Here is a 17,434-nt window from a genome sequence, read left to right as displayed (position 1 = left end):
GTGGTCCACGCGAGATGAGCTCGGTGCTGGGGTACTGGCTGTCCCACCGTGGCCTCCTGAGCCCGAGCGGACACGCGTGGGCCCTCTCCGAGGGCTGGCAGGGCCGGAGTCTGGGCCCTCCTGCGTTCCTGGGCGCCTCCGAGGTTCCCCCCACCTCCCTTGGGCCGGGCCGGGACGAGGCGCAGCCCCAGGAACCCTGTGCCACCTGGCTGGCCCGTGGAGGCCCCGCCCACGGGCAGGGCAGCAAGCTCCAGAGCCCCACGGCCGATGCGCCCGACCCTGCAGCCTGCTGGCCGGCTGGAGCCACAGAGACGGCAGGTCTCCCCCGGCCAAGCCAAGAGTTGGCAGCGCGCTCCCCAAAAGCCTCCGCTGGCAGTTCCCGGGAGGATGCAACTGGCTGCCCCTGGCTGGCTCCCTCCCGCTGGTCGGGCAATGCAAAGCCAGACCCACTTCTGCCCCCTGGGGTCCTGGCCTCCAGGGCGCGCTTAGAAGCGGTGCGGGCGGGCCCCTTCGGCACCCGTCTGCCCTTCGCCCGCCCGCCCGCCCGCCCGCCCGCCCGCGGAGCCTGCTGCAGCCAGCCCTGGCTCTAGGAGGCTGGCCAGCCGGCACTGCCAACTGGCCCCAGGTGCTAGCTAGAGGCAGCGGCAGGCCTCGGCAGCACACCTGCGGGCGCCCCCAGGCCGCACAAGCATTCTCGGAGGGAAGAGGAGCCCCAGGCCTCATCTCCCTCTGGCTGGCGGGCTCGCCGGCTCGCGCGTGCGCAGTCCAGGACTCCTCACAGGGAAGGCTTGTCTAGGGAGGGGCCGTTCCCGGGGTGGGGGGCGGCTGCTGCTGGGACACACCTACTCCTGACGCCCACTGGCTGGTCCACGCGAGATGAGCTCGGTGCTGGGGTACGGGCTGTCCCACCGTGGCCTCCTGAGCCCGAGCGGACACGCGTGGGCCCTCTCCGAGGGCCAGCAGGGCCGGAGTCTGGGCCCTCCTGCGTTCCTGGGCGCCTCCGAGGTTCCCCCCACCTCCCTTGGATCCCCGGGTCATACAAACATTCTCTGAGGACAGTTCGAGCCCAGGGCAGCGTCCTCCTCTGGCTCTCTGGCTCTCTGGCTCCCTGGCTCATGCATGTGCAGACCAGGACTCCCTGTGCTAAGAGCTGGTAGGGCGGGGCTGTTCCTAGGGGCTCCTGCTGGGACACACCTACTCCTGACGCGCACTGGGTGGTCCACGCGAGATGAGCTCGGTGCTGGGGTACTGGCTGTCCCACCGTGGCCTCCTGAGCCCGAGCGGACACGCGTGGGCCCTCTCCGAGGGCTGGCAGGGCCGGAGTCTGGGCCCTCCTGCGTTCCTGGGCGCCTCCGAGGTTCCCCCCACCTCCCTTGGGCCGGGCCGGGACGAGGCGCAGCCCCAGGAACCCTGTGCCACCTGGCTGGCCCGTGGAGGCCCCGCCCACGGGCAGGGCAGCAAGCTCCAGAGCCCCACGGCCGATGCGCCCGACCCTGCAGCCTGCTGGCCGGCTGGAGCCACAGAGACGGCAGGTCTCCCCCGGCCAAGCCAAGAGTTGGCAGCGCGCTCCCCAAAAGCCTCCGCTGGCAGTTCCCGGGAGGATGCAACTGGCTGCCCCTGGCTGGCTCCCTCCCGCTGGTCGGGCAATGCAAAGCCAGACCCACTTCTGCCCCCTGGGGTCCTGGCCTCCAGGGCGCGCTTAGAAGCGGTGCGGGCGGGCCCCTTCGGCACCCGTCTGCCCTTCGCCCGCCCGCCCGCGGAGCCTGCTGCAGCCAGCCCTGGCTCTAGGAGGCTGGCCAGCCGGCACTGCCAACTGGCCCCAGGTGCTAGCTAGAGGCAGCGGCAGGCCTCGGCAGCACACCTGCGGGCGCCCCCAGGCCGCACAAGCATTCTCGGAGGGAAGAGGAGCCCCAGGCCTCATCTCCCTCTGGCTGGCGGGCTCGCCGGCTCGCGCGTGCGCAGTCCAGGACTCCTCACAGGGAAGGCTTGTCTAGGGAGGGGCCGTTCCCGGGGTGGGGGGCGGCTGCTGCTGGGACACACCTACTCCTGACGCCCACTGGCTGGTCCACGCGAGATGAGCTCGGTGCTGGGGTACGGGCTGTCCCACCGTGGCCTCCTGAGCCCGAGCGGACACGCGTGGGCCCTCTCCGAGGGCCGGCAGGGCCGGAGTCTGGGCCCTCCTGCGTTCCTGGGCGCCTCCGAGGTTCCCCCCACCTCCCTTGGATCCCCGGGTCATACAAACATTCTCTGAGGACAGTTCGAGCCCAGGGCAGCGTCCTCCTCTGGCTCTCTGGCTCTCTGGCTCCCTGGCTCATGCATGTGCAGACCAGGACTCCCTGTGCTAAGAGCTGGTAGGGCGGGGCTGTTCCTAGGGGCTCCTGCTGGGACACACCTACTCCTGACGCGCACTGGGTGGTCCACGCGAGATGAGCTCGGTGCTGGGGTACTGGCTGTCCCACCGTGGCCTCCTGAGCCCGAGCGGACACGCGTGGGCCCTCTCCGAGGGCTGGCAGGGCCGGAGTCTGGGCCCTCCTGCGTTCCTGGGCGCCTCCGAGGTTCCCCCCACCTCCCTTGGGCCGGGCCGGGACGAGGCGCAGCCCCAGGAACCCTGTGCCACCTGGCTGGCCCGTGGAGGCCCCGCCCACGGGCAGGGCAGCAAGCTCCAGAGCCCCACGGCCGATGCGCCCGACCCTGCAGCCTGCTGGCCGGCTGGAGCCACAGAGACGGCAGGTCTCCCCCGGCCAAGCCAAGAGTTGGCAGCGCGCTCCCCAAAAGCCTCCGCTGGCAGTTCCCGGGAGGATGCAACTGGCTGCCCCTGGCTGGCTCCCTCCCGCTGGTCGGGCAATGCAAAGCCAGACCCACTTCTGCCCCCTGGGGTCCTGGCCTCCAGGGCGCGCTTAGAAGCGGTGCGGGCGGGCCCCTTCGGCACCCGTCTGCCCTTCGCCCGCCCGCCCGCCCGACCGCCCGCCCGCGGAGCCTGCTGCAGCCAGCCCTGGCTCTAGGAGGCTGGCCAGCCGGCACTGCCAACTGGCCCCAGGTGCTAGCTAGAGGCAGCGGCAGGCCTCGGCAGCACACCTGCGGGCGCCCCCAGGCCGCACAAGCATTCTCGGAGGGAAGAGGAGCCCCAGGCCTCATCTCCCTCTGGCTGGCGGGCTCGCCGGCTCGCGCGTGCGCAGTCCAGGACTCCTCACAGGGAAGGCTTGTCTAGGGAGGGGCCGTTCCCGGGGTGGGGGGCGGCTGCTGCTGGGACACACCTACTCCTGACGCGCACTGGGTGGTCCACGCGAGATGAGCTCGGTGCTGGGGTACGGGCTGTCCCACCGTGGCCTCCTGAGCCCGAGCGGACACGCGTGGGCCCTCTCCGAGGGCCAGCAGGGCCGGAGTCTGGGCCCTCCTGCGTTCCTGGGCGCCTCCGAGGTTCCCCCCACCTCCCTTGGATCCCCGGGTCATACAAACATTCTCTGAGGACAGTTCGAGCCCAGGGCAGCGTCCTCCTCTGGCTCTCTGGCTCTCTGGCTCCCTGGCTCATGCATGTGCAGACCAGGACTCCCTGTGCTAAGAGCTGGTAGGGCGGGGCTGTTCCTAGGGGCTCCTGCTGGGACACACCTACTCCTGACGCGCACTGGGTGGTCCACGCGAGATGAGCTCGGTGCTGGGGTACTGGCTGTCCCACCGTGGCCTCCTGAGCCCGAGCGGACACGCGTGGGCCCTCTCCGAGGGCTGGCAGGGCCGGAGTCTGGGCCCTCCTGCGTTCCTGGGCGCCTCCGAGGTTCCCCCCACCTCCCTTGGGCCGGGCCGGGACGAGGCGCAGCCCCAGGAACCCTGTGCCACCTGGCTGGCCCGTGGAGGCCCCGCCCACGGGCAGGGCAGCAAGCTCCAGAGCCCCACGGCCGATGCGCCCGACCCTGCAGCCTGCTGGCCGGCTGGAGCCACAGAGACGGCAGGTCTCCCCCGGCCAAGCCAAGAGTTGGCAGCGCGCTCCCCAAAAGCCTCCGCTGGCAGTTCCCGGGAGGATGCAACTGGCTGCCCCTGGCTGGCTCCCTCCCGCTGGTCGGGCAATGCAAAGCCAGACCCACTTCTGCCCCCTGGGGTCCTGGCCTCCAGGGCGCGCTTAGAAGCGGTGCGGGCGGGCCCCTTCGGCACCCGTCTGCCCTTCGCCCGCCCGCCCGCCCGACCGCCCGCCCGCGGAGCCTGCTGCAGCCAGCCCTGGCTCTAGGAGGCTGGCCAGCCGGCACTGCCAACTGGCCCCAGGTGCTAGCTAGAGGCAGCGGCAGGCCTCGGCAGCACACCTGCGGGCGCCCCCAGGCCGCACAAGCATTCTCGGAGGGAAGAGGAGCCCCAGGCCTCATCTCCCTCTGGCTGGCGGGCTCGCCGGCTGGCGCGTGCGCAGTCCAGGACTCCTCACAGGGAAGGCTTGTCTAGGGAGGGGCCGTTCCCGGGGTGGGGGGCGGCTGCTGCTGGGACACACCTACTCCTGACGCGCACTGGGTGGTCCACGCGAGATGAGCTCGGTGCTGGGGTACGGGCTGTCCCACCGTGGCCTCCTGAGCCCGAGCGGACACGCGTGGGCCCTCTCCGAGGGCCGGCAGGGCCGGAGTCTGGGCCCTCCTGCGTTCCTGGGCGCCTCCGAGGTTCCCCCCACCTCCCTTGGATCCCCGGGTCATACAAACATTCTCTGAGGACAGTTCGAGCCCAGGGCAGCGTCCTCCTCTGGCTCTCTGGCTCTCTGGCTCCCTGGCTCATGCATGTGCAGACCAGGACTCCCTGTGCTAAGAGCTGGTAGGGCGGGGCTGTTCCTAGGGGCTCCTGCTGGGACACACCTACTCCTGACGCGCACTGGGTGGTCCACGCGAGATGAGCTCGGTGCTGGGGTACTGGCTGTCCCACCGTGGCCTCCTGAGCCCGAGCGGACACGCGTGGGCCCTCTCCGAGGGCTGGCAGGGCCGGAGTCTGGGCCCTCCTGCGTTCCTGGGCGCCTCCGAGGTTCCCCCCACCTCCCTTGGGCCGGGCCGGGACGAGGCGCAGCCCCAGGAACCCTGTGCCACCTGGCTGGCCCGTGGAGGCCCCGCCCACGGGCAGGGCAGCAAGCTCCAGAGCCCCACGGCCGATGCGCCCGACCCTGCAGCCTGCTGGCCGGCTGGAGCCACAGAGACGGCAGGTCTCCCCCGGCCAAGCCAAGAGTTGGCAGCGCGCTCCCCAAAAGCCTCCGCTGGCAGTTCCCGGGAGGATGCAACTGGCTGCCCCTGGCTGGCTCCCTCCCGCTGGTCGGGCAATGCAAAGCCAGACCCACTTCTGCCCCCTGGGGTCCTGGCCTCCAGGGCGCGCTTAGAAGCGGTGCGGGCGGGCCCCTTCGGCACCCGTCTGCCCTTCGCCCGCCCGCCCGCCCGACCGCCCGCCCGCGGAGCCTGCTGCAGCCAGCCCTGGCTCTAGGAGGCTGGCCAGCCGGCACTGCCAACTGGCCCCAGGTGCTAGCTAGAGGCAGCGGCAGGCCTCGGCAGCACACCTGCGGGCGCCCCCAGGCCGCACAAGCATTCTCGGAGGGAAGAGGAGCCCCAGGCCTCATCTCCCTCTGGCTGGCGGGCTCGCCGGCTCGCGCGTGCGCAGTCCAGGACTCCTCACAGGGAAGGCTTGTCTAGGGAGGGGCCGTTCCCGGGGTGGGGGGCGGCTGCTGCTGGGACACACCTACTCCTGACGCCCACTGGCTGGTCCACGCGAGATGAGCTCGGTGCTGGGGTACGGGCTGTCCCACCGTGGCCTCCTGAGCCCGAGCGGACACGCGTGGGCCCTCTCCGAGGGCCGGCAGGGCCGGAGTCTGGGCCCTCCTGCGTTCCTGGGCGCCTCCGAGGTTCCCCCCACCTCCCTTGGATCCCCGGGTCATACAAACATTCTCTGAGGACAGTTCGAGCCCAGGGCAGCGTCCTCCTCTGGCTCTCTGGCTCTCTGGCTCCCTGGCTCATGCATGTGCAGACCAGGACTCCCTGTGCTAAGAGCTGGTAGGGCGGGGCTGTTCCTAGGGGCTCCTGCTGGGACACACCTACTCCTGACGCGCACTGGGTGGTCCACGCGAGATGAGCTCGGTGCTGGGGTACTGGCTGTCCCACCGTGGCCTCCTGAGCCCGAGCGGACACGCGTGGGCCCTCTCCGAGGGCTGGCAGGGCCGGAGTCTGGGCCCTCCTGCGTTCCTGGGCGCCTCCGAGGTTCCCCCCACCTCCCTTGGGCCGGGCCGGGACGAGGCGCAGCCCCAGGAACCCTGTGCCACCTGGCTGGCCCGTGGAGGCCCCGCCCACGGGCAGGGCAGCAAGCTCCAGAGCCCCACGGCCGATGCGCCCGACCCTGCAGCCTGCTGGCCGGCTGGAGCCACAGAGACGGCAGGTCTCCCCCGGCCAAGCCAAGAGTTGGCAGCGCGCTCCCCAAAAGCCTCCGCTGGCAGTTCCCGGGAGGATGCAACTGGCTGCCCCTGGCTGGCTCCCTCCCGCTGGTCGGGCAATGCAAAGCCAGACCCACTTCTGCCCCCTGGGGTCCTGGCCTCCAGGGCGCGCTTAGAAGCGGTGCGGGCGGGCCCCTTCGGCACCCGTCTGCCCTTCGCCCGCCCGCCCGCCCGACCGCCCGCCCGCCCGCGGAGCCTGCTGCAGCCAGCCCTGGCTCTAGGAGGCTGGCCAGCCGGCACTGCCAACTGGCCCCAGGTGCTAGCTAGAGGCAGCGGCAGGCCTCGGCAGCACACCTGCGGGCGCCCCCAGGCCGCACAAGCATTCTCGGAGGGAAGAGGAGCCCCAGGCCTCATCTCCCTCTGGCTGGCGGGCTCGCCGGCTCGCGCGTGCGCAGTCCAGGACTCCTCACAGGGAAGGCTTGTCTAGGGAGGGGCCGTTCCCGGGGTGGGGGGCGGCTGCTGCTGGGACACACCTACTCCTGACGCCCACTGGCTGGTCCACGCGAGATGAGCTCGGTGCTGGGGTACGGGCTGTCCCACCGTGGCCTCCTGAGCCCGAGCGGACACGCGTGGGCCCTCTCCGAGGGCCGGCAGGGCCGGAGTCTGGGCCCTCCTGCGTTCCTGGGCGCCTCCGAGGTTCCCCCCACCTCCCTTGGATCCCCGGGTCATACAAACATTCTCTGAGGACAGTTCGAGCCCAGGGCAGCGTCCTCCTCTGGCTCTCTGGCTCTCTGGCTCCCTGGCTCATGCATGTGCAGACCAGGACTCCCTGTGCTAAGAGCTGGTAGGGCGGGGCTGTTCCTAGGGGCTCCTGCTGGGACACACCTACTCCTGACGCGCACTGGGTGGTCCACGCGAGATGAGCTCGGTGCTGGGGTACTGGCTGTCCCACCGTGGCCTCCTGAGCCCGAGCGGACACGCGTGGGCCCTCTCCGAGGGCTGGCAGGGCCGGAGTCTGGGCCCTCCTGCGTTCCTGGGCGCCTCCGAGGTTCCCCCCACCTCCCTTGGGCCGGGCCGGGACGAGGCGCAGCCCCAGGAACCCTGTGCCACCTGGCTGGCCCGTGGAGGCCCCGCCCACGGGCAGGGCAGCAAGCTCCAGAGCCCCACGGCCGATGCGCCCGACCCTGCAGCCTGCTGGCCGGCTGGAGCCACAGAGACGGCAGGTCTCCCCCGGCCAAGCCAAGAGTTGGCAGCGCGCTCCCCAAAAGCCTCCGCTGGCAGTTCCCGGGAGGATGCAACTGGCTGCCCCTGGCTGGCTCCCTCCCGCTGGTCGGGCAATGCAAAGCCAGACCCACTTCTGCCCCCTGGGGTCCTGGCCTCCAGGGCGCGCTTAGAAGCGGTGCGGGCGGGCCCCTTCGGCTCCCGTCTGCCCTTCGCCCGCCCGCCCGCCCGACCGCCCGCCCGCGGAGCCTGCTGCAGCCAGCCCTGGCTCTAGGAGGCTGGCCAGCCGGCACTGCCAACTGGCCCCAGGTGCTAGCTAGAGGCAGCGGCAGGCCTCGGCAGCACACCTGCGGGCGCCCCCAGGCCGCACAAGCATTCTCGGAGGGAAGAGGAGCCCCAGGCCTCATCTCCCTCTGGCTGGCGGGCTCGCCGGCTCGCGCGTGCGCAGTCCAGGACTCCTCACAGGGAAGGCTTGTCTAGGGAGGGGCCGTTCCCGGGGTGGGGGGCGGCTGCTGCTGGGACACACCTACTCCTGACGCGCACTGGGTGGTCCACGCGAGATGAGCTCGGTGCTGGGGTACGGGCTGTCCCACCGTGGCCTCCTGAGCCCGAGCGGACACGCGTGGGCCCTCTCCGAGGGCCGGCAGGGCCGGAGTCTGGGCCCTCCTGCGTTCCTGGGCGCCTCCGAGGTTCCCCCCACCTCCCTTGGATCCCCGGGTCATACAAACATTCTCTGAGGACAGTTCGAGCCCAGGGCAGCGTCCTCCTCTGGCTCTCTGGCTCTCTGGCTCCCTGGCTCATGCATGTGCAGACCAGGACTCCCTGTGCTAAGAGCTGGTAGGGCGGGGCTGTTCCTAGGGGCTCCTGCTGGGACACACCTACTCCTGACGCGCACTGGGTGGTCCACGCGAGATGAGCTCGGTGCTGGGGTACTGGCTGTCCCACCGTGGCCTCCTGAGCCCGAGCGGACACGCGTGGGCCCTCTCCGAGGGCTGGCAGGGCCGGAGTCTGGGCCCTCCTGCGTTCCTGGGCGCCTCCGAGGTTCCCCCCACCTCCCTTGGGCCGGGCCGGGACGAGGCGCAGCCCCAGGAACCCTGTGCCACCTGGCTGGCCCGTGGAGGCCCCGCCCACGGGCAGGGCAGCAAGCTCCAGAGCCCCACGGCCGATGCGCCCGACCCTGCAGCCTGCTGGCCGGCTGGAGCCACAGAGACGGCAGGTCTCCCCCGGCCAAGCCAAGAGTTGGCAGCGCGCTCCCCAAAAGCCTCCGCTGGCAGTTCCCGGGAGGATGCAACTGGCTGCCCCTGGCTGGCTCCCTCCCGCTGGTCGGGCAATGCAAAGCCAGACCCACTTCTGCCCCCTGGGGTCCTGGCCTCCAGGGCGCGCTTAGAAGCGGTGCGGGCGGGCCCCTTCGGCACCCGTCTGCCCTTCGCCCGCCCGCCCGCCCGACCGCCCGCCCGCGGAGCCTGCTGCAGCCAGCCCTGGCTCTAGGAGGCTGGCCAGCCGGCACTGCCAACTGGCCCCAGGTGCTAGCTAGAGGCAGCGGCAGGCCTCGGCAGCACACCTGCGGGCGCCCCCAGGCCGCACAAGCATTCTCGGAGGGAAGAGGAGCCCCAGGCCTCATCTCCCTCTGGCTGGCGGGCTCGCCGGCTCGCGCGTGCGCAGTCCAGGACTCCTCACAGGGAAGGCTTGTCTAGGGAGGGGCCGTTCCCGGGGTGGGGGGCGGCTGCTGCTGGGACACACCTACTCCTGACGCCCACTGGCTGGTCCACGCGAGATGAGCTCGGTGCTGGGGTACGGGCTGTCCCACCGTGGCCTCCTGAGCCCGAGCGGACACGCGTGGGCCCTCTCCGAGGGCCGGCAGGGCCGGAGTCTGGGCCCTCCTGCGTTCCTGGGCGCCTCCGAGGTTCCCCCCACCTCCCTTGGATCCCCGGGTCATACAAACATTCTCTGAGGACAGTTCGAGCCCAGGGCAGCGTCCTCCTCTGGCTCTCTGGCTCTCTGGCTCCCTGGCTCATGCATGTGCAGACCAGGACTCCCTGTGCTAAGAGCTGGTAGGGCGGGGCTGTTCCTAGGGGCTCCTGCTGGGACACACCTACTCCTGACGCGCACTGGGTGGTCCACGCGAGATGAGCTCGGTGCTGGGGTACTGGCTGTCCCACCGTGGCCTCCTGAGCCCGAGCGGACACGCGTGGGCCCTCTCCGAGGGCTGGCAGGGCCGGAGTCTGGGCCCTCCTGCGTTCCTGGGCGCCTCCGAGGTTCCCCCCACCTCCCTTGGGCCGGGCCGGGACGAGGCGCAGCCCCAGGAACCCTGTGCCACCTGGCTGGCCCGTGGAGGCCCCGCCCACGGGCAGGGCAGCAAGCTCCAGAGCCCCACGGCCGATGCGCCCGACCCTGCAGCCTGCTGGCCGGCTGGAGCCACAGAGACGGCAGGTCTCCCCCGGCCAAGCCAAGAGTTGGCAGCGCGCTCCCCAAAAGCCTCCGCTGGCAGTTCCCGGGAGGATGCAACTGGCTGCCCCTGGCTGGCTCCCTCCCGCTGGTCGGGCAATGCAAAGCCAGACCCACTTCTGCCCCCTGGGGTCCTGGCCTCCAGGGCGCGCTTAGAAGCGGTGCGGGCGGGCCCCTTCGGCACCCGTCTGCCCTTCGCCCGCCCGCCCGCCCGACCGCCCGCCCGCGGAGCCTGCTGCAGCCAGCCCTGGCTCTAGGAGGCTGGCCAGCCGGCACTGCCAACTGGCCCCAGGTGCTAGCTAGAGGCAGCGGCAGGCCTCGGCAGCACACCTGCGGGCGCCCCCAGGCCGCACAAGCATTCTCGGAGGGAAGAGGAGCCCCAGGCCTCATCTCCCTCTGGCTGGCGGGCTCGCCGGCTCGCGCGTGCGCAGTCCAGGACTCCTCACAGGGAAGGCTTGTCTAGGGAGGGGCCGTTCCCGGGGTGGGGGGCGGCTGCTGCTGGGACACACCTACTCCTGACGCGCACTGGGTGGTCCACGCGAGATGAGCTCGGTGCTGGGGTACGGGCTGTCCCACCGTGGCCTCCTGAGCCCGAGCGGACACGCGTGGGCCCTCTCCGAGGGCCGGCAGGGCCGGAGTCTGGGCCCTCCTGCGTTCCTGGGCGCCTCCGAGGTTCCCCCCACCTCCCTTGGATCCCCGGGTCATACAAACATTCTCTGAGGACAGTTCGAGCCCAGGGCAGCGTCCTCCTCTGGCTCTCTGGCTCTCTGGCTCCCTGGCTCATGCATGTGCAGACCAGGACTCCCTGTGCTAAGAGCTGGTAGGGCGGGGCTGTTCCTAGGGGCTCCTGCTGGGACACACCTACTCCTGACGCGCACTGGGTGGTCCACGCGAGATGAGCTCGGTGCTGGGGTACTGGCTGTCCCACCGTGGCCTCCTGAGCCCGAGCGGACACGCGTGGGCCCTCTCCGAGGGCTGGCAGGGCCGGAGTCTGGGCCCTCCTGCGTTCCTGGGCGCCTCCGAGGTTCCCCCCACCTCCCTTGGGCCGGGCCGGGACGAGGCGCAGCCCCAGGAACCCTGTGCCACCTGGCTGGCCCGTGGAGGCCCCGCCCACGGGCAGGGCAGCAAGCTCCAGAGCCCCACGGCCGATGCGCCCGACCCTGCAGCCTGCTGGCCGGCTGGAGCCACAGAGACGGCAGGTCTCCCCCGGCCAAGCCAAGAGTTGGCAGCGCGCTCCCCAAAAGCCTCCGCTGGCAGTTCCCGGGAGGATGCAACTGGCTGCCCCTGGCTGGCTCCCTCCCGCTGGTCGGGCAATGCAAAGCCAGACCCACTTCTGCCCCCTGGGGTCCTGGCCTCCAGGGCGCGCTTAGAAGCGGTGCGGGCGGGCCCCTTCGGCTCCCGTCTGCCCTTCGCCCGCCCGCCCGCCCGACCGCCCGCCCGCGGAGCCTGCTGCAGCCAGCCCTGGCTCTAGGAGGCTGGCCAGCCGGCACTGCCAACTGGCCCCAGGTGCTAGCTAGAGGCAGCGGCAGGCCTCGGCAGCACACCTGCGGGCGCCCCCAGGCCGCACAAGCATTCTCGGAGGGAAGAGGAGCCCCAGGCCTCATCTCCCTCTGGCTGGCGGGCTCGCCGGCTCGCGCGTGCGCAGTCCAGGACTCCTCACAGGGAAGGCTTGTCTAGGGAGGGGCCGTTCCCGGGGTGGGGGGCGGCTGCTGCTGGGACACACCTACTCCTGACGCCCACTGGCTGGTCCACGCGAGATGAGCTCGGTGCTGGGGTACGGGCTGTCCCACCGTGGCCTCCTGAGCCCGAGCGGACACGCGTGGGCCCTCTCCGAGGGCCGGCAGGGCCGGAGTCTGGGCCCTCCTGCGTTCCTGGGCGCCTCCGAGGTTCCCCCCACCTCCCTTGGATCCCCGGGTCATACAAACATTCTCTGAGGACAGTTCGAGCCCAGGGCAGCGTCCTCCTCTGGCTCTCTGGCTCTCTGGCTCCCTGGCTCATGCATGTGCAGACCAGGACTCCCTGTGCTAAGAGCTGGTAGGGCGGGGCTGTTCCTAGGGGCTCCTGCTGGGACACACCTACTCCTGACGCGCACTGGGTGGTCCACGTGAGATGAGCTCGGTGCTGGGGTACTGGCTGTCCCACCGTGGCCTCCTGAGCCCGAGCGGACACGCGTGGGCCCTCTCCGAGGGCTGGCAGGGCCGGAGTCTGGGCCCTCCTGCGTTCCTGGGCGCCTCCGAGGTTCCCCCCACCTCCCTTGGGCCGGGCCGGGACGAGGCGCAGCCCCAGGAACCCTGTGCCACCTGGCTGGCCCGTGGAGGCCCCGCCCACGGGCAGGGCAGCAAGCTCCAGAGCCCCACGGCCGATGCGCCCGACCCTGCAGCCTGCTGGCCGGCTGGAGCCACAGAGACGGCAGGTCTCCCCCGGCCAAGCCAAGAGTTGGCAGCGCGCTCCCCAAAAGCCTCCGCTGGCAGTTCCCGGGAGGATGCAACTGGCTGCCCCTGGCTGGCTCCCTCCCGCTGGTCGGGCAATGCAAAGCCAGACCCACTTCTGCCCCCTGGGGTCCTGGCCTCCAGGGCGCGCTTAGAAGCGGTGCGGGCGGGCCCCTTCGGCACCCGTCTGCCCTTCGCCCGCCCGCCCGCCCGACCGCCCGCCCGCCCGCGGAGCCTGCTGCAGCCAGCCCTGGCTCTAGGAGGCTGGCCAGCCGGCACTGCCAACTGGCCCCAGGTGCTAGCTAGAGGCAGCGGCAGGCCTCGGCAGCACACCTGCGGGCGCCCCCAGGCCGCACAAGCATTCTCGGAGGGAAGAGGAGCCCCAGGCCTCATCTCCCTCTGGCTGGCGGGCTCGCCGGCTCGCGCGTGCGCAGTCCAGGACTCCTCACAGGGAAGGCTTGTCTAGGGAGGGGCCGTTCCCGGGGTGGGGGGCGGCTGCTGCTGGGACACACCTACTCCTGACGCGCACTGGGTGGTCCACGCGAGATGAGCTCGGTGCTGGGGTACGGGCTGTCCCACCGTGGCCTCCTGAGCCCGAGCGGACACGCGTGGGCCCTCTCCGAGGGCCGGCAGGGCCGGAGTCTGGGCCCTCCTGCGTTCCTGGGCGCCTCCGAGGTTCCCCCCACCTCCCTTGGATCCCCGGGTCATACAAACATTCTCTGAGGACAGTTCGAGCCCAGGGCAGCGTCCTCCTCTGGCTCTCTGGCTCTCTGGCTCCCTGGCTCATGCATGTGCAGACCAGGACTCCCTGTGCTAAGAGCTGGTAGGGCGGGGCTGTTCCTAGGGGCTCCTGCTGGGACACACCTACTCCTGACGCGCACTGGGTGGTCCACGCGAGATGAGCTCGGTGCTGGGGTACTGGCTGTCCCACCGTGGCCTCCTGAGCCCGAGCGGACACGCGTGGGCCCTCTCCGAGGGCTGGCAGGGCCGGAGTCTGGGCCCTCCTGCGTTCCTGGGCGCCTCCGAGGTTCCCCCCACCTCCCTTGGGCCGGGCCGGGACGAGGCGCAGCCCCAGGAACCCTGTGCCACCTGGCTGGCCCGTGGAGGCCCCGCCCACGGGCAGGGCAGCAAGCTCCAGAGCCCCACGGCCGATGCGCCCGACCCTGCAGCCTGCTGGCCGGCTGGAGCCACAGAGACGGCAGGTCTCCCCCGGCCAAGCCAAGAGTTGGCAGCGCGCTCCCCAAAAGCCTCCGCTGGCAGTTCCCGGGAGGATGCAACTGGCTGCCCCTGGCTGGCTCCCTCCCGCTGGTCGGGCAATGCAAAGCCAGACCCACTTCTGCCCCCTGGGGTCCTGGCCTCCAGGGCGCGCTTAGAAGCGGTGCGGGCGGGCCCCTTCGGCACCCGTCTGCCCTTCGCCCGCCCGCCCGCCCGACCGCCCGCCCGCGGAGCCTGCTGCAGCCAGCCCTGGCTCTAGGAGGCTGGCCAGCCGGCACTGCCAACTGGCCCCAGGTGCTAGCTAGAGGCAGCGGCAGGCCTCGGCAGCACACCTGCGGGCGCCCCCAGGCCGCACAAGCATTCTCGGAGGGAAGAGGAGCCCCCGGCCTCATCTCCCTCTGGCTGGCGGGCTCGCCGGCTCGCGCGTGCGCAGTCCAGGACTCCTCACAGGGAAGTCTTGTCTAGGGAGGGGCCGTTCCCGGGGTGGGGGGCGGCTGCTGCTGGGACACACCTACTCCTGACGCCCACTGGCTGGTCCACGCGAGATGAGCTCGGTGCTGGGGTACGGGCTGTCCCACCGTGGCCTCCTGAGCCCGAGCGGACACGCGTGGGCCCTCTCCGAGGGCCAGCAGGGCCGGAGTCTGGGCCCTCCTGCGTTCCTGGGCGCCTCCGAGGTTCCCCCCACCTCCCTTGGATCCCCGGGTCATACAAACATTCTCTGAGGACAGTTCGAGCCCAGGGCAGCGTCCTCCTCTGGCTCTCTGGTTCTCTGGCTCCCTGGCTCATGCATGTGCAGACCAGGACTCCCTGTGCTAAGAGCTGGTAGGGCGGGGCTGTTCCTAGGGGCTCCTGCTGGGACACACCTACTCCTGACGCGCACTGGGTGGTCCACGCGAGATGAGCTCGGTGCTGGGGTACTGGCTGTCCCACCGTGGCCTCCTGAGCCCGAGCGGACACGCGTGGGCCCTCTCCGAGGGCTGGCAGGGCCGGAGTCTGGGCCCTCCTGCGTTCCTGGGCGCCTCCGAGGTTCCCCCCACCTCCCTTGGGCCGGGCCGGGACGAGGCGCAGCCCCAGGAACCCTGTGCCACCTGGCTGGCCCGTGGAGGCCCCGCCCACGGGCAGGGCAGCAAGCTCCAGAGCCCCACGGCCGATGCGCCCGACCCTGCAGCCTGCTGGCCGGCTGGAGCCACAGAGACGGCAGGTCTCCCCCGGCCAAGCCAAGAGTTGGCAGCGCGCTCCCCAAAAGCCTCCGCTGGCAGTTCCCGGGAGGATGCAACTGGCTGCCCCTGGCTGGCTCCCTCCCGCTGGTCGGGCAATGCAAAGCCAGACCCACTTCTGCCCCCTGGGGTCCTGGCCTCCAGGGCGCGCTTAGAAGCGGTGCGGGCGGGCCCCTTCGGCACCCGTCTGCCCTTCGCCCGCCCGCCCGCCCGCGGAGCCTGCTGCAGCCAGCCCTGGCTCTAGGAGGCTGGCCAGCCGGCACTGCCAACTGGCCCCAGGTGCTAGCTAGAGGCAGCGGCAGGCCTCGGCAGCACACCTGCGGGCGCCCCCAGGCCGCACAAGCATTCTCGGAGGGAAGAGGAGCCCCAGGCCTCATCTCCCTCTGGCTGGCGGGCTCGCCGGCTCGCGCGTGCGCAGTCCAGGACTCCTCACAGGGAAGGCTTGTCTAGGGAGGGGCCGTTCCCGGGGTGGGGGGCGGCTGCTGCTGGGACACACCTACTCCTGACGCCCACTGGCTGGTCCACGCGAGATGAGCTCGGTGCTGGGGTACGGGCTGTCCCACCGTGGCCTCCTGAGCCCGAGCGGACACGCGTGGGCCCTCTCCGAGGGCCGGCAGGGCCGGAGTCTGGGCCCTCCTGCGTTCCTGGGCGCCTCCGAGGTTCCCCCCACCTCCCTTGGATCCCCGGGTCATACAAACATTCTCTGAGGACAGTTCGAGCCCAGGGCAGCGTCCTCCTCTGGCTCTCTGGCTCTCTGGCTCCCTGGCTCATGCATGTGCAGACCAGGACTCCCTGTGCTAAGAGCTGGTAGGGCGGGGCTGTTCCTAGGGGCTCCTGCTGGGACACACCTACTCCTGACGCGCACTGGGTGGTCCACGCGAGATGAGCTCGGTGCTGGGGTACTGGCTGTCCCACCGTGGCCTCCTGAGCCCGAGCGGACACGCGTGGGCCCTCTCCGAGGGCTGGCAGGGCCGGAGTCTGGGCCCTCCTGCGTTCCTGGGCGCCTCCGAGGTTCCCCCCACCTCCCTTGGGCCGGGCCGGGACGAGGCGCAGCCCCAGGAACCCTGTGCCACCTGGCTGGCCCGTGGAGGCCCCGCCCACGGGCAGGGCAGCAAGCTCCAGAGCCCCACGGCCGATGCGCCCGACCCTGCAGCCTGCTGGCCGGCTGGAGCCACAGAGACGGCAGGTCTCCCCCGGCCAAGCCAAGAGTTGGCAGCGCGCTCCCCAAAAGCCTCCGCTGGCAGTTCCCGGGAGGATGCAACTGGCTGCCCCTGGCTGGCTCCCTCCCGCTGGTCGGGCAATGCAAAGCCAGACCCACTTCTGCCCCCTGGGGTCCTGGCCTCCAGGGCGCGCTTAGAAGCGGTGCGGGCGGGCCCCTTCGGCACCCGTCTGCCCTTCGCCCGCCCGCCCGCCCGACCGCCCGCCCGCCCGCGGAGCCTGCTGCAGCCAGCCCTGGCTCTAGGAGGCTGGCCAGCCGGCACTGCCAACTGGCCCCAGGTGCTAGCTAGAGGCAGCGGCAGGCCTCGGCAGCACACCTGCGGGCGCCCCCAGGCCGCACAAGCATTCTCGGAGGGAAGAGGAGCCCCAGGCCTCATCTCCCTCTGGCTGGCGGGCTCGCCGGCTCGCGCGTGCGCAGTCCAGGACTCCTCACAGGGAAGGCTTGTCTAGGGAGGGGCCGTTCCCGGGGTGGGGGGCGGCTGCTGCTGGGACACACCTACTCCTGACGCCCACTGGCTGGTCCACGCGAGATGAGCTCGGTGCTGGGGTACGGGCTGTCCCACCGTGGCCTCCTGAGCCCGAGCGGACACGCGTGGGCCCTCTCCGAGGGCCGGCAGGGCCGGAGTCTGGGCCCTCCTGCGTTCCTGGGCGCCTCCGAGGTTCCCCCCACCTCCCTTGGATCCCCGGGTCATACAAACATTCTCTGAGGACAGTTCGAGCCCAGGGCAGCGTCCTCCTCTGGCTCTCTGGCTCTCTGGCTCCCTGGCTCATGCATGTGCAGACCAGGACTCCCTGTGCTAAGAGCTGGTAGGGCGGGGCTGTTCCTAGGGGCTCCTGCTGGGACACACCTACTCCTGACGCGCACTGGGTGGTCCACGCGAGATGAGCTCGGTGCTGGGGTACTGGCTGTCCCACCGTGGCCTCCTGAGCCCGAGCGGACACGCGTGGGCCCTCTCCGAGGGCTGGCAGGGCCGGAGTCTGGGCCCTCCTGCGTTCCTGGGCGCCTCCGAGGTTCCCCCCACCTCCCTTGGGCCGGGCCGGGACGAGGCGCAGCCCCAGGAACCCTGTGCCACCTGGCTGGCCCGTGGAGGCCCCGCCCACGGGCAGGGCAGCAAGCTCCAGAGCCCCACGGCCGATGCGCCCGACCCTGCAGCCTGCTGGCCGGCTGGAGCCACAGAGACGGCAGGTCTCCCCCGGCCAAGCCAAGAGTTGGCAGCGCGCTCCCCAAAAGCCTCCGCTGGCAGTTCCCGGGAGGATGCAACTGGCTGCCCCTGGCTGGCTCCCTCCCGCTGGTCGGGCAATGCAAAGCCAGACCCACTTCT

This window comes from Oryctolagus cuniculus, chromosome 17 (assembly GCF_051225735.1).
Source record: "Oryctolagus cuniculus isolate XC-2025 breed Fujian yellow rabbit chromosome 17, ASM5122573v1, whole genome shotgun sequence".
NCBI classification, from domain to species: Eukaryota; Metazoa; Chordata; class Mammalia; order Lagomorpha; family Leporidae; genus Oryctolagus; species Oryctolagus cuniculus.
Note: the sequence above shows the minus strand (reverse complement) of the source record.